Source organism: Mustela lutreola, chromosome 12 (assembly GCF_030435805.1).
Source record: "Mustela lutreola isolate mMusLut2 chromosome 12, mMusLut2.pri, whole genome shotgun sequence".
NCBI lineage: Eukaryota > Metazoa > Chordata > Mammalia > Carnivora > Mustelidae > Mustela > Mustela lutreola.
Window position 1 is genome coordinate 94,833,254 of NC_081301.1, and position 14,227 is coordinate 94,847,480.

At 41.7% G+C, this 14,227-nt stretch overlaps 2 pseudogenes; one reads left to right on the forward strand and one right to left on the reverse strand.

Annotated features, from left to right (window-relative positions):
* Positions 1-6,387: 6,387 nt before the first annotated feature.
* Positions 6,388-7,702, forward strand: LOC131812169 (splicing factor 3B subunit 4-like; annotated as a pseudogene).
* A 2,709-nt stretch (positions 7,703-10,411) lies between these two features.
* LOC131812170 (elongation factor 1-alpha 1-like) lies at positions 10,412-13,757 on the reverse strand (annotated as a pseudogene).
* Positions 13,758-14,227: the final 470 nt, after the last annotated feature.

The following is a 14,227-nucleotide window of genomic DNA, read 5'->3' on the forward strand; positions in this document are numbered from 1 at the left end:
TGGTCTTTCCAAGTTTTTTCTTGTGGTTGACTTCTAATTTCCTAGTGCTATGGTTAAAAAAAAAAAAAAAGTTGGATGGTATGATTTCAGTCTTTTAAAAAATTTTTTGAGGTCTGTTTTGTGACCTAATATGTGATCTGTTCTGGAGAGTGTTCCATGTGTACCTGAAATTAATATATATCCTGCTGTTTTACAGTGGGATGTTCTGAATACGTCCATTAAATCCCTCTGGTCCAGTGTGTCATTCAATGCCATTGTTTCCTTGTTGATTTTCTTTTCAGATTATCTATTGATGTGAGTGGCGTCTTAAAGTCTGCCACGATTATTGTGTTATTATTAATTAGTTCCTTCATGATAGCGATTAACTGTCTTATATATTTGGGTGCTCCCATGTGGGGCATAAATATTTACAGTTGCTCTTCTTCTTGTTGGATTGTCCCCTTTATGGTTATCATCCCCTTCTCTGTCTCTTTTTACAGTTTTTGTTTTAAAGTCCATTTTGTCTGATCTAAGTATTGCTACTCTGGCTTTCTTTGGACATCTTTTTGCATGATAAGTGTTTCTTCACCCCCCTCACTTTCAATCTGCAGGTGTCTTTCAGTCTAAAATCTCTCTCTCTCTCTCTCTTTTTTTTTTAGAGAGACCAAGAGCACATGTGAGTGGGGTGAAGGGGCAGAGGGAGAGAGACAAAATCTTCAGCCAGGCTCTATGCTCAGCATGGTGTGGAGCCCAACACAGGCTCTATCTCACAGCCCTGAGATCATGACCCTAGACAAAATCAGCAGTTGGACGCTTAACCAGTGGAGCAACCCAGGCTCCACTAAAATGAGTCTCTTGTAGGCAGCATAACGATGGGTCTTGGTTGTTTTCTTCCATTCTGATATGCTCTATCTTTTGATTAGAGCATTTAGTCCATGTACAAGTAATTATTTATAGATATATATTTATTTCAATTTTATTACTTGTTTTGTCATTGTTTCTGGAAATTTTCTCTGATCCTTTCTTGTCTTTGTCACTTTTGGTTTCTCCTTTGCACTGAAAGAGTTCCCTTTAATATCTCTTGCATGGCTGATTTAGTGGTCATGAACCTCATTAGTTTTTATTTCTCTGGGAATCTCTTCACCTCTCCTTCTATTCTGAATGATATCTTTGTTGGTTAGAGTGTTCTTGGCTACAACTTTTTTCCTACTCAGGATATTGAATATATCATACCACACCCTTCTGGCTTGCCAGGTTTCTGTTGAGAGACCTCTAGCTTGCCTTACCCATGTAAGTTAAGGACTTCATTTGTCTTGCTGCTTTTAAGATTTTTTTTATCACTGTATTTTGCATATTTAATTACAATATATCTTGATATATGTAATTATATATGTTGACCTGCTTTTGTTGATTTTGATGGGAGTTTTCTGTGCTTTCTGGATTTGAATGTCTGTTTCCTCCCACAGATTAGGGAAGACTTCAGCTATTATTTGTTGAAATTAATTTTCTACCCTCTTTTCTCTCTCTCCTTCTTTTGAGCCTCCTACAATATGCATGTTATTATGTTTGATGGAATCACTGAGTTCCCTTAGTCTATTCTCGTGTTGCATAATTCTTCTTTCTTCCTTTTGTTCAGCTTCATTATTTTCCATTATTTTTTCTCCTAGGTCACTAATTTGCTCCTCTGGTTCTTCCAATCTGCTCTTCATTGTATCAAGCCTGTTTCCAACCTTGTTTATTGCCTTCTTCATCTCTGATTGATTCTTTTTTAAATCTTATGTCTCTGTAGCCTTGCTGATGTCTTCTATTCTTTTCTCAAGCACGGTGAATATCCTTTAAATTCTCCTTCAAGCATATTACCTATTTCTGTTTCGCTTAGATCTCTGGCATTGTTCTTTCATTTGGGATAAATTCCTCCATCTTAGCATTTTATTTAAGTCTCACCTTCTACTCTGTGTTTGAAAAGCTTATTCATGTCTTCTGCTCCTGAAAGTATTGACTTTATGAAGATGAGGTCATGTACTGACTGTTGCTTTAGAGACTGTTGTCTCTTGTGTGTGCTGTGTGCACTCTGTTAGTGTGTTTTGGCTGCTCTCTCCTGGCTCATCATTTGCAGAGCCTGTCCTTGCTTGCTGTGGGCAGTGTTTAGTCCCTGGACTGAATGTGGTGAGTTTTAACTAGATGTACTCTCATAAGCTCGTGAAGTGAGACCTGACACCAGCTCCACCAGAACTGACATCCTGCAGAGCTCTCTGGTCAGTACACAAGTGATGAGCAGAGTTTAGGCTGGTCTTCTCAGGGAGGGGTCTGCCATGCTGGGACTGAAGCAAGCTTGATTGAGAGAGAATAATTTGCCTGCTGTGTACCCCAGGCATTTTCCAGATGCTGTTTCAACACTGTCTGCCCTGGGTTATTTGCTTTAATCCCTACTGATTGCAAGAACTCACGAAATTTAGCCTCTTGATTTTCCAAGCCAGTGACTTTGGGGAAATGTTCTCCTTGTGCATTCCTGTGTGTGTGTGCCTCTCTCTTTCTCTGTCTCTCTTTCTCTTGTCCTTCTCTATGACCATGGGTCCCTCCCCTCTGCATTGTGATCTGATTCTCCCCTAAAACATGTCTCTGTACTTCTTAACTTCTTCATTGTGACCTCTTCTCTCCCTTTCTTTAGTTGTGGGGTTTGTTCTGCCAGTCTTCAGGTCAGTTTCTGGGGTATTTAGGATGATTTGATTGTTATCTAGTTGTGTTTGTGAGACAAGTGGAGCCTAGGGTCCTCCTGGTCTGCTGCCATCTTGAAAATCAAGTTGTTCTTTTAAGGGCATAAAAGTGAATCTTATTGGGGCGCCTGGGTGGCTCAGTGGGTTAAGTCTCTGCCTTCGGCTCAGGTCATGATCTCAGGGTCCTGGTGTCGAGCCCCGCATCGGGCTCTCTGCTCGGCGGGGAGCCTGCCTCCTCCCTCTCTCTCTGCCTGCCTCTCTGCCTACTTGTGATCTCTGTCTGTCAAATAAATAAATAAATAAATAAATAAATATTTTTTTAAAAGTGAATTTTAGTTATAACATAAAGCAAAATACTTTAAAATCATCTTGCGCTGTCCCATCTCTTGTTTCCCTACACATACTGCAGCAACGTGAAACAAGGATCTCTTCTTTCTGCTCGTCACTCAAGTCAGGTTTCATATTCGGGCCTCACATATCTTTTGTCATTCCCCACCCCCCTTCTCTGCACCATCTGTTTATTCTGAAAGTCCATCCAAGCTCTTTGGCTATTTCTTTTCTCTTCTTTTCACTTCACCCATTACATGGATTCCCTACTATAGCAGTTCTTAAACTTTTACATGCATCGGAATCATCTGGAAGTCTTGTTAAAACACAGCCTCACCTCCAGAAGTTTATACAGGAGGTTTGAGTTCGGGCTCAAGTATTTACATTTCTGACAAATGCCCAGGTAGGACTGACATCCAGGGACCACATTTTGAGAACCACTGCTCTACCACATAGGAGCATCTGGAACTGTTCCAGCAAACAAGAATCTGTCCCTGGGTAGAAGCCTTTGTTATACATTAATTGTAAATAATGTTACCTGATTCTTTAGAATGTAATGAATCAGCTTCCATCACCATGTTTAACATTCTTTAAGTAAGGATGTGCATTCGGTAGACTCTGCTGTAAGACGATAAGAATAAAGGAAATAAAATCTATTGTTGATTGCCTGTTCAGGAGACAGTAGAATGTGATCGGCTCTGAAGCCAGGCCTTCTAGGATTCAGCCCTGGCTTGGCAGGATTTCAGGAAGACCCTAGGAAAGTTATTCTTTTGTGCCTCAGTTTCATCCTTTTGAAATGAAGGTAACAAAATGAACCATCTCATAGAGTTATTGTGAGGCTCAAATGATTTAATACATGTAAAGTCCTTGACGAATGATCGGCGTGTTTTATGGACTCTCATGTCATCTATTATTATTCTCAGGAATTTACTGATGTTTTTTATATGTTACATCACTGTAACTTAAAATCAGCCCTAAAAGGTAAGCACCCCTAATATTCTCATAGGGTAGACTAGGAAACAGAAGTTTGGAAAGGTTGAATAACTGATCAAGGTCCCTTAGGCAGTAAAAATCTCAAGTCTTTGTATGTCACCAGTGTTTACCCTTAGAAATCATTTTCTCCCATAAAAAAAAAAAATGGTATAAGGCAGCTGATTTCGAAGATATATTTGAATGTGATTGAATAATTACCTGCTTGGTCAAGACGGTTGGTGAATTTTACAGTCTAATATTATTATGTCTACTTAAAAGTGGAGGCAAGAATGGGTAGGCATAGGGGCCCCTGGGTGGCTCAGTAGGTTAAGCCTCTGCCTTCGGCTTGGGTCATGATCTCGGAGTCCTGGGATTGAGCCCCGCCTCAGGTTCTCTGCTCAGCAGGGAGCCTGCTTTCCTCTCTCTCTGCCTGCCTCTCTGCCTACTGGTCATCTCTCTTCAAATAAACAAATCTTAAAGAAAAACAAAAAAGGAATGGGTAGACATACCAGGAAATGTGTGACATTTGTGGAACACCTGTCACATAACTGGTGTTTAATAGATACTTGTTGAACTATTGGAATTAATGTGATTTGGAATTAAAATTACGTAATATCATAATATCCAGAGTTAGTGAGATTACAGAGAAAGGGGTATTTATATGCTACTATGAGATTTTTGAAAGTGAATTTAACAAGAGCCACCAAATTTTAAATATGTGTTTCCTTTGGCCCAGGCAGTCCAGTGACTATCGTAGGGAATACCTTTGTGCCCATGAAATATATATATAATGATGTGCCAATTTAGCATTGCTTTTAATTGTGAAAATCACATTACTAAATGTTGATAGATTGGGAAATGATTTAATAAATTAGGAGTCACCTGTTTTATTGAATACCATATAAGAGTTAAAAAGCATACATGTTGAATGAAATATCTCCATGTTGAAGTGAAAAAATGGTCACAGAAAAAAGTGTAGAATTATCCATTTTGTTTACAGAGCCTGAAACTGCATTTATAGGAGATAGGCAGGAAAATGCTTAGGAGAAAGTCTGAAACGTAACATACCAAATAGTCGTCAGTGGTTACATCTGGCAAGTGAGGAGGTCCGGGGGATACTTTACTATCTATATTATTTGGAACATTTACTTGTGAGATCTAAAAAGAAAAAAAGTAGCTTGTTCAACAAATCTTCTTAGTCCCTGAATAAGAATATTAGATAATAGGATGATAAGGATAATAGATGCATGATTCTTGCTAAATACTTTATTACTTGTAGTGCTGTTGATTTCCAGAACAGGCTCTGTGAGTAGTACAAGAGTTGAACTGGCATCTGAGTAGAAAGCACCCGAAACTAAAATATTCATAGCATTAGACTGCCTGACTGAAAGAGTTTGCCTGTGGACTATTACCCTTGCTTGTTTTCTGACATGCTTGCTTTCTGACAGATGCAGTGACAATGAGAGAAAAGAAAGAAAAACCAAAGACAAACACAAGTGAGCAAAAGCACCAAAAGGAGAAAGCAAAGAAACAGTATTTTTTTTTTCTTCAAATGGGAATGGTGATATTAATGTTCACTTGGAGACAGTATTTGGTATCAATACTAGAAGAGAAAGTTATTCTCCAGGCTTTTCTCAGTTTCAGTTTGAGAAATGTAGGGGCGTTGTATTTCTATATTGCTGGAACTAAGTATCACAAACTGGGAGGCTTAAAACAACAGAAATTTATTCTTTCACAGTTCTGGAGGCTTCAAGTCTGTGCTCAAGCAAATGGCCATTGCTGTGCTCTCTCTGGAGCCTTCAGAGGGGATTTCTGCCTCACCTCTTCCAGTTTCTGGTAGCTTGAGGGGTTCCTTGGTTCAGATGCATCACTCTAGTCTCTGACTCTCTTTCCCTGGCTGTTTTCACTCTGTGTGTCTGTCTTCTCCACTTCTCACAAGGACACCAGTCCTGGCATAGCTGGGTGGCTCAGGTGGTCAAGCATCTCTCTTCTGCTCAGGTCGTGATTCAGGGTCCTGGGATTGAGCCCAGTGTCGGGCTCCCTGCTCATCAGGGAGTCTGCTTCTCCCTCTCCCTCTGTCCTTCCTCCCTCTTGTGTGCTTTCTCTCTCTCAGATAAATAAAATCTTAAAAAAAAAAAAAAAAGGATGCCAGTCCTATTGGATTAGGGACAATGACCTCATCTTAACTCGATTACATCTGCAAAGACCCTCTTTCCATATGAAATCACATTCCCAGTTACTGGTAGTTAGGACTTCCACATGTCTTCTTGATGGATTCAATTTGTAATTCACAATTTATAATTCCTAACTGAAGTCTGACCAATCATTATTAACAGTTATGAAAGTATGACTTTTGCATATGACTTTGATTCAGTGGGCTTTCAAGCACTTCATAATGGAGCATGCAGGAGCCCCTTGCCATGCAGCCAGGCTGATCTCTGAGCAGAACCAGGGTGCTGCTATCTACATGGGAGGCTTGGATGGGGAGGTTGGCCAACCACGGCTGTGGGAGCTAATCCTCCAGGCAGGGCCAGTAGTCACCTCCCGCATGCCAAAGGATGAAGTCACAGATCAGCACCAGGCCAAGGCTTTGTGGAATTCTTGGACAACGAGGAAGCTGACTACACCACGAAGATCATGAACCTGATCAAACTGTGTGGGAAGGTGGACCAGACATCAGCTCGCAAGAACCTGGATGTGGGGCCAACGTTGTTGTTGGCAACCTGGACTGAGATGGATAGGAAGCTGTTTATGGTATTTCCAGTGCCTTTGGGGTGATTTTACAAACTCCAGAGATTGTGTGGGACCCTAACACAGGCAACTCCAAAGATTATGCCTTTATTAATTTTGTTTTGTTTGATGCTTTGGAAGCAGCTGTTCATGTTCTGAATGGGCATTATCTCTGTAACCTCCCTATCACTGTGTCCTGTGCCTTTGAGAAGGACTCCAAGGGTCAGCACCAGGGTTCAGCAGCCGAACAACTTCTGGCAGCCCAGAACCAACCTACTCTCGCAGGCTGATTGCCCTTGTCAGCTCCTTGCAGAGTCACCCTCTCCACCTTCAACCCCCAATTCTGTGGCATCATCACTGGGATCTGGGCTTCCTCCCTCAGGTAGCCCTCCTCCTCGGCCCCTCCCACCCCCAGTGCTGCCTCCTGGAACCATTCTACCTGGGATACCCCCAGCTAGGCCCCCATTACCTGTGTCTCCTGAGGCTGGAGGACATGGCCCACCATCATCAGGAATGCAGGGTCTGGACATCCTGGACATGGACACTCACATCCTCACCAATTCTCACTGTATGGGATGCCCTATCCAGGGATCTCAGATACAGCTGGCCTACCATGGCCCTCATGGGTCAGGACATCCCCATTCCAGGCCATTAGGCTCTGGGGGGCAGCCATCACCCCAACCCTCACCTGGCATGCCTCATCTAGGACCTCTAATGGGCATGCCTCCCGTCCCCCACCAGTGGCCTCTGTTTGGATCTCCCACGCGTCATCCAGGTCTATGCCTCTACATGGGATGCATGGACCTCCTCCACGGATGCCCCTCATGGATACACTGGGCTTCCACCACCCCCCACCAGATGGCTACCGGTGGGGGCCCCCTCCCTCCACCCAGACCAACCCCCGGCCTCTAGTTCTCCTTGTGGCCCACTTTCAGACACTTTTCCTTAGTAATTGCTCATTCTTTTGCCTCCTGTTCTAGCTTCCCAGTATCTTTTCAATTCTTTGGACCAATCAGAATTTCTGTAGCTCCCTACAGCTAAGACACCAATCCTTCTCAGGCTTTTTTTTTTTTTTTTAAGTGTAACTTTTTTTCACAGGTGGTTTTTTTTTTTTTTTTTTTTTTTTTCCTAAATTGGTCCTAAGTGTTTTTGGAAATGCACAGAGAAAATAAAACTAAATTCCTTGTTAAAAAACAAATAAAATACTTCATAGTCCTTCAGCTATGATAATTTCAACAATGGCCCAGCATAACATAGGTGTCTTTTTTTTTTAAGAAAACATATTTCAAGTCAATAAATTCAGACATGAGCCACTGTTGGGTAACAGGTTTCCAAAAGAACTGAGAGGACAGAAATGTGGATAAAGTAAGACCACCCTAAAGACAGTGCTCCCCCATTACCAGCTGCCTATGCTGGGGGGAAAACACTGGCTTTCCCTTTGACCAGCTCTCATCGTGCAGAGGTAAAGAAGTGCAGCCTCCAGACATTATTTAGAAAGAGAAGGCATGGAGGGAGAGATGGGGACAGGGAGGGGTCTCTTTGTTGAGCAAATATACTTAAGGACAAATTATAGACATTGAGCGTATGTAGAAGTTAAAGTTGAGAACTGCTTTAGGCAGGATTTTTTTGTCCCACTGTGTATTTCGTAGGTAAAATTGAAATACACAATATTTAAACATAGCAGTAAGATGTATTAATATCAAATTAGATTTCCCTTGGGTCAATAGTTTAACTGAAGTGGAGTGACCACAGCAATTATTATAGCTATGGCCCAGAAGATTCACAAAATTCAGTTACAGAGAAAGTTGGATGAAGTGAGTGAGAAGAGAAAACCCAACATCCCTGAAGGGAGTGATGATTTGGAAGAGGAGGTGAGGGTGAGGAAAATTTCTCTGTAAGACGTAGCCACCCTGCTCAAAGATAGCTTATTTTTGGCTAACCAAAATTACATGGGTTCCGTGTAATGTCTCAGATTGTGACTGATACTTACATAGTTATGCTTGGCTCCTTCATTGGAGATAGACTTCAGAATTTGTGGGTAAATTGGATTTTTAAAAAGTTGTACATCTTCTCTCTTGAGACTTGAGAGAATATTCCTTGTTTCTCTTCTCATCGGTGTGCTATAGTATCTGTCTTCTTCAGGTTATTTTGTAGCAAGTACTCTACACTAGTAGATCTAGCTTAAGTAAAAAGCAGAAATTTGTCATAAGGAAATATTTTCAAGATACCAAATACAGGAAGTTTCTTTGGGCCTTAGAAGGAAGAGGAAACTGAAACGTGATGAGGACTCTTTATTGGTGTGTTTCTCTCTTTTTCTCTGTCCTGTCTTAGATCTGTGTTAATCTCCCCCACCCCCAGCAAATTAGGCTTCTGTGCAACTCCATGTACATAAAGATGGCCACATCACAAAACCAGATTTAACTTTAGAGCATTGGAAGCAAATAAGCGAAAAGAGAAGTCTGAGCAACTGTCTCTGAATCCCAGTTTGGGCTTCTCCGAAAGGGAGACCTTGATTGGCTCAGCTTGAGTCAGGTGACAACTCATGCTGCCCTCAACAGATGTGGAGGCTGGGTCATGAACAGTAAGGGGCCAGAGGCTGGCTATTCTGGGTCAAGAGGACCATTCTTAGAGAAAGAGGGCAGAATCCATAATCTAAATAAGAACTGAGGAATTAATGCTCTGTAAACAAAAAATTATGCCAGGGGAATTTCTATTCTTAAGAGTGAATCACAATATGACTCCTTTTATAAAGAAAAATATTTTTAATGAATTGCTAACCATACTCCTGTTTGAAGTAAAACAGTTTCAGTAGAGCATAATTATAATAGACATTTTGCATATTTCACCAATTAATTATCCTCACTTGAAGAAGGTTATTAATTCCTTGTTTACAGAGGGGAAAACTTTTGGTTTTCATACACCAAAGTTAAATGTATCTGGTTATCTCAAGGGAAGGAGGGATCTGTTTGCTAGAAACACCTTTATCTTTGGGACTATAGGAAGGATGAGAGATCAGGGATATGCTGAAGTACAGAGGACGTTTTCAACTCCCTCCACCCCCATAGCTAAGCAAACTTTGAAATGAATGATTCTAAAATATCTGGGTGGTTCAAAGCTCGTCTGTTTATCTGATTTACACTCTGGCCTTTCTGTTTGTATTATAGACCAGGAATAAATCAGCCTCTCTCCATAGCTACCTCCCTTGCCTTCAGAAAAGTACTCTTCCCTATCTTGGAAAGAAACAAAGCAACTCTCCATCTAACCCCAACCATTTGCTTGACCTCTTTCCCTTTCCAAGGACTTTTCTGTGTCTTTTTTTGCTCTCACTTTTCTCTCCCTCTCTCTCTTTTTTAAAAACATTTTATTTATTTACTTGTCAGAGAGAGAGAGCAGCAGGCTGAACAGGCAGAGCAGGCAGAGGGAGAAGCAGGCTCCCGCCAAGCAAGGAACCCATATGGGACTCAATCCCAGGGCCTGAACCCTGAAGGCAAAGGCCCAACTGACTGAGCCACCCAGGTGTCCCTTTTTTTGCTCCTCTTAAGAATGATGTTTTTATTATTTCATCATTTAATGCATAGTTTTTGGTTATATTTGGGTTTTAACCCAAATGTAAATCTTTTTTTTTTCCTCATTTGCTGTTTTTTTTTTTTTTTTTAAGATTTTATTTATTTGACAGAGATCACAAGTAGACAGAGAGTCAGGCAGAGAGAGAGAGAGGGAAGCAGGCTCCCCGCTGAGCAGAGAGCCCGATGCGGGCCTCGATCCCAGGACCCTGAGATCATGACCTGAGCCGAAGGCAGCGGCTTAACCCACTGAGCCACCCAGGCGCCCCCTCATTTGCTGTTTTAATGGGTCTCAAAATTCTGGGACAGACTTTTGGTCAAGTTGTTTCCATTAAAAAGTACTAATTTTAAAAACTAATAACTTAAAAACTGCCACACACAAAAAAAACCAAATGGTCTGCAAAACAGTCTTTCCTTCTGAAGATTTTATGATGCCTTGTTATCATTAGCCAGTCTTTTACTATTAAAATTAAATGGCCAGTTGACTCAAACAGTTCTGAGACTTTTCTTCCATCACTGATTAAGATGAGGTTGGCAAATATTGGGGATAATATTTATTTAGCCTTCTGAGCTTTCTGGACAGACTTGGTGACCTTTCCAGCTCCAGCTGCCTTCTTGTCCACTGCTTTGATGACACCCACAGCATGGACAGCAAAACAGACTAGAGGAGGATAGTCAGAGAAGGTCTCATCACACACAGGCTTTCCAGAAACCATATCAACAATGGCAGCATCACCAGACTTCAAGAACTTGGGACCATCTTCCAGCTTTATTCCAGAATGACGATCTATCTTCTCCTTCAGCTCAGCAAACTTGCGAGTAATGTGAGCTGTGTGACAATCCAGCACAGTTATATCCCCAGCACTGATGTGGCCTGGATGGTTCAGGATAATCACCTGAGCCATGAAGCCAGCTTCTTCCATTGGTGGATCATTTTTGCTGTCACCAGCCAGATTGCCAGGACAGACATCTTTGGCAGATATGTTCTTGACATTGAAGCCTATGTCGTCCCCAGGAAGAGCCTCACTGAGAGCTTCATGGTGCATTTCAGTGGACTTTACTGGACTTTACAATGTTTGTTGTAACATTGACTAGAGCCAAGTTGACCACCAAGCCAGGTTTAAGAACACCAGTCTCTGCTCGGCCCACAGAGACAGTATCAATACCACCAATTTTGTAGATGTCCTAGAGAGGCAGACACAAGGGCTCATCAGTTGGATGAGTTGGTGGCAGAATGCAATCCAGAGCTTCAAGCAGCATGCTTCCACTGGTGTTCCCGTCTTTACGGGTGGATTTCCATCCCTTGAACCAAGGCATGTTATCACTTGGCTCCAGCATGTTGTCACCGTTCGAACCACAATCTGGCATAAATGCTACTGTGTCAGGGTTGTGGCCAATTTTCTAAATGTAGATACTGACTCCCTTAACAATTTCCTCATATCTCTTCTGGCTATAGGGTGACTCAGTGGAATCCATTTTGTTAACACCAACAATTAACTGTTTTATACCCAGTGTGTAAGCCAGAAGGGCACGCTCATGGGTCTGCCTGTTCTTGGAGATACCTGCTTCAAATTCACCAGCACACAGCAGTGACAATCAGGACAGCACAGTTAGCCTGAGATGTGCCTGTTAATCATGTTTTCGATAAAGTCTCTATGTCCTGGGGCATCAGTGATGGTCACATAGTACTTGCTGGTCTCAAATTTGTCAGGCAGATAGCAATGGTGATACCATGTTCATGTTCAGCTTTCAGTTTATCCAAGACCCAGGCATACTTGAAGGAGCCCTTTCCCTTCTCAGCAGCCTCCTTCTCAGATTTTTTGATAGTTCTTTTGTCGCTCTCACCAGATTTGTAAATCAGATGGCCAGTAGCAGTAGACTTGCCTGAATCTATGTGTCCAATGACGATGATGTTAATGTGAGTCTTTTCTTTCCCTTTTTGGTTTAGGTTGAGCAGTGGTTTTCACACCTGTGTTCTGGCAACAAACCCGTTGTGAAAAAGCCCAAATGTAAGTCTTTGCATTTATCTCTGTTAAAGCTCTGTCCTTATCATTACAGCCCACACAGTTCTGGGGAATGTGATAGATTGTGACAAATGCTTCAGGATTACTAATAAAATCCAACATAGTTCTCATACCTCCCAGCCTGCTGATATCTGTAAATTGACCTTACCACAACTCTAATACGCATTTAATAGCTGTGCTAAGGGTTTAAAAATACTTTTTCATCTAATCTTCCAGATATCTCAAGGAAGATATTACTATCCTCATTATAGTGATGAGGAAATGGAAGCTTAGAAAATCTAAATGACATCCTTGGTGAAGGCTGGGATTCAAACCTGGGTCTGCCGGACTCTCAAGCTTAAGTTCTTAAACCCTTGGCCACGTCTTTTCAACCTTGCCTTTGCATCAAAACCACCTAAGAACTTTACAGAGACACAACAGCCAAAACCCCATCTGACAACATTGTCACAGTCTTGCTGTAGAGGTGGTTTTGGAGAGCAGTAGCGAGACCCACTTCTGCCATGTTCTGCTGCAGTGGAAGGACAGGATCTTAGTGGGTGCCACACACTGCCCCATAAAGGTGACAATTAGCTGCTAATTTTTACTTTTAGATCTGGCCATATAATCAGTTTTGAATCTAAATAAATCCTCCAACCCACATTTCTTCTTTCTCATAGTGTGTGAGAGAATGTCATGAAAGACTTGGTAAAATTTATTCTCTTGGGGGGCACCTGAGTGTCTCAATTGGTTAAGCCTCCAGTTCTTGATTTCAACTCAGACCATGATCTTGGGGTTATGGGATCCAGCCCCATATCGGGCTCTGCACTGGGCATGGAACCTTCTTAAGATTCTCTTCCACTCCCTCTGCCCCACTGCCCCACACTCTCTCTCTAAAAGAAAAGAAAAAAATTGTTCTCTTGGAATTCTTTTTTATCGTTTTCAAAAATAGGGGTATCTTTCTGAAATGTTTGTCCTGGGAGCAACTTTCTAGCTATGCCACTACCAGGGATCACATAAAGAGCTAAAAAATTCTCTATGAGGTGAAAAGAGCTCAACATCCAAGGGGAATATTGACTTAAAAATCATATAGTCTTAGTGAGAAGAGAGGCTTCCACTCTCTGAAAGACCCTAAACAAGTCACTTTATCTCTCTGGGCAGGCAGATAAATTTCTCAATTCTATAAACCTAAGAATTTTTCTTTTCTTTTCAGGCCACCTGTCTTCCATATCCAAATCACTTTTATTAAAAAAAAAAAAAAAGTCCCTTTGTAGAGGCTGCTTTCTGGTAAACAGGATTGAGCAAAGGAATGTAGAGAAGGTCCAAAATAGCCAGAGGCCCCAACTGACCAATAGGCTATTTACACAGAGGCACCATTACCAAGAAAAGGAGAATTCCATATGTTGCCATACCTCTTTATCTTCCCCCTTGAAAAATGGCCCCCACCCACTGGTTGCAGACAGCCCCTCCATGGCTATCCTGTGCACAGCTCCCTTTCTGTGTATTTGATAAACTTCTATCTCCTTTGTTCTGCCTTGGGTGAACTCTTTCGCTTCCTGTGCCCACGGATCCCACCTGATCTTCACCCTGCATTTCGAGGCCCCCATCCTATCAAGAGACACCCATTTAGACACCACACCTTTCCCCACAAGGAATTCTGAATATTCACTTTTTCCTTCCTGCAAACAGGCAGTGGCTGGTAACAGGCACCATGTCTGGTTGAATAAATAAGTATTATAAAATATAGGAATATAGAATTATAGATTATAGAAATATAGAAATATCACTCATTGCAGTGAATACCTCTGCACTGTTTCAGAGCTCATAAAACAGGCATTTTTTCTCAGAAAAGCGAATGTTTCCATTTCCACAATTCAGGTAGATGATTTTAATCTTAGCTGTGACATGAAAGATGACTCTGCCATTTTATCTTTTTTGTGTG